The sequence below is a fragment of the Magnolia sinica genome, chromosome 5, assembly GCF_029962835.1.
Source record: "Magnolia sinica isolate HGM2019 chromosome 5, MsV1, whole genome shotgun sequence".
Lineage (NCBI taxonomy): Eukaryota > Viridiplantae > Streptophyta > Magnoliopsida > Magnoliales > Magnoliaceae > Magnolia > Magnolia sinica.
The window spans coordinates 86,686,006-86,688,907 of record NC_080577.1 but is presented as its reverse complement, the minus strand read 5'-3'; positions in this window follow the sequence as shown (position 1 = coordinate 86,688,907).

Genomic DNA, 2,902 nt, shown 5'->3' with positions numbered 1-2,902 from the left:
TCTCTCTCTTTGAAATTGGTTTTTTTTTAAAACCTGATTTGGGATATTATATGAAATGCTCTGGCGGATTGTTCATTGTTTGTACAGTACCGTATGAGTTATGAAGTTTGTGAGAGTGGGGCCCACGGATCTATCATCCAAACTGTTGATATGGCGGGACCCACAATTGATGGGCCATCCACCGGATTTGAAAGCTTAATTGCTTGATTGAACATGAACCGTTGTTGTTTCTCTCTCTCTCTCTCTCTCTCTCTCTCTCTCTCTCTCTACCGATTGAAGTGTGGAGTTCTTCTAATCTGGGGGGATTTGGCAGTGGGGCCCACGGTATTAGCTGTTTGGATTGCTGAACCATGGGGCTTGTTTACACTCTGAAGTCACTGTACATCCATCAGTCGAGCATTATAGAATTTCATCTTATTATTATTATTATTATTATTATTATTATTATTATTATTGCTATTATTAGAAGGGAGGTGATGTTTACATCCCTTGTTTTGATAAGATACACCTTTTTTTGTGTAGATAAATTTCATGCCAGTCATGAGGATATGCGTCTCTTTTATGCGAATGCCAGTGGCCATTACAGCCGCTGTTACAGTTATGGAATACCTTTAGAACTTCTGCTAATGTACCATCTAAAGGGCCGACCCCAAATTGCTATGAGAAATGCGAAGATGATTATGATGATGGTGTTGTTCGGGTTCTGTATTTTATTACCGAGTTTTGATTGGTCTCAGTTTCTTATTGAAACTGTGGTGTTAAATTTAATGGTTGCCTATTGTATATCCTGTTGTATTGATACACACTAGTCGTTAGTTCTGAAAATCTCGATGCTTAGAGGGGTTATAGTTCATAGTTTCTTAGTTTAGAGGTTGTTTGAAGCATTCCATTCTCATAATATACAGTAGTCAAGTCAGAGTAGGAACAAGTAGGATTAGTTGGATGGTCATGGTCTTTCCATTGAAGATTTTTTGCCCATGCAATTAATTTTAAGTTCGTTGTGACCTTTGAAGTTCTACATGACATTAAGGGCCCGCTTGGATACCACTAAATAAGTTACTTTTTTCTACTTATGGCAGTAGCTAAGTTAACTTATTTGAGATAAGTTTGGTTTATGTCAATCATAAGTAGCTTTTTTTATAATTTAAAAATACTTAATCACTTCAGTTTGATAAGTAGAATCAGGGTAAGCTACTTGAGGCATAAGTAGCTTATCTTAAGTAACTTACTATCCAAATGGCCCCTGAATGAGATTTTTAAAAAAAATCTTTCTTTTGCAATATAGATCAATGGCATTTGTAAATCAACGTGTTTATTAACAAACAGATGACTTGGATTTAGTGAAATTCTACAGGACATTAAATATAGATTTTATTTTTTATTTTTTCTTTTCAATATAGATCAATGGTGTTCGCAAATCAGCGTGCTTATTAACAGATGGCTTGGATTTTACCTGCTCCCACCTGTCATCGCGTTTGCTTGTGTAGGCCCATTTTATCCATTCCTATACTGGTCCCACCTTTCTTTGGGTTTGCTTGTGTAGGATGATTCCTCCAACCCTCCCTACCCCATGCTTAAGTTTCCCAAGTTAGTAAAGCTGGTCCCTATGGAGCAACAATCCAAACAATGATACGGGCCCCACTGCAATGGTCCGTGCCATGCCATCTTGGACATCATTTGCATTCATGGATTGAGATCCCTTGCTCACACTACTAGGTTGCAATTTCTGTGAAGTTCATCTTTATCCTAAGAAGCACGCTGCAAAAATCTCTACCCCTAGTTACCACCAAACCAGGTGGACCTCGTGCATCTCCAACAAGAAACAATCAAATAATAAAGCAATAGACTGCATGAGGTTTAATGTCTAATTGATCATTTTCCACAACAACAACAAATAATAATAATAATAAAATCCAATGGATCTCTTCATTACCGTATGCTCATCTAAAAACTGTGGCTATGCGTAATTCGATCACATTCATCAAAAAAAGAACTTTATGCCGAAAATTCCTAACAAAAATCATAGCCAAACTTCAATTTAGTGTGAGCATTCCATACCTATGCTAAATGTCAGATGTAGGTTTGTATGATTGAACCAGCAGTTCTCTTAGAGGTTAAAAAAATCATCTGTTTGTTGTCCATCATGCATATTCTGAAGATCCCAAAAAGCAACATCGCCTTAGGAAAATGAAAGAAACAACCAAGGTTGATGAAAGTAATCCTTGTACTTTGACTGGAAGGTTTCGACTACTTGATCGATGATGTGTTTTTATAAAGGTACATTGGCTTCTACTCTTATGATCACTTCAATGTTTTCCAGGCCATGTGTGACATGTGGCTGCTAGGCGATTCTCAATATTTAATTCAATGAGAATAAAATTATAAGGCAAAGTGACTATCAAGTGCTGCAGTAAATCTGAATTTCACTATTTTTAGTTTTTTTTACTTTGTATTTTGGTGTAGCATCTAAATGATACTGCTTTGGGAAAAGTGCCTGTGCATGCAATCATTCCTTGCTAGTAAACACAACTCTGCATCTAAACTTGTTTGGTTTTGTAGCTTAAATCCCATGACACTGGTAGAGAAAAGGATTGCTTGCCCCAAGTGGGTCAATGGAATATGATGAATAAGGTATACTCCTTCAGAAGTTGAAACTCTCATTTTAACTGTGAATTAAATATGCATGTTGGTTCTGATCAATGACTCCAAATTCTTAGGCTCTCGATTCTTGTTGCTGCGATTAAAAGAAAAGAAAAGAAAAATACAGCCATGTCCTAGTTTCTGTTCATGTCTGAAATATGTTGCCTTTGCCTCCACAAAAATGGTGTTGGGGCTGGTATATGCTAAGGCACAGAACCTTCTCACTCCAATAACCATGCATGCATGCATGATGGAACTTGTT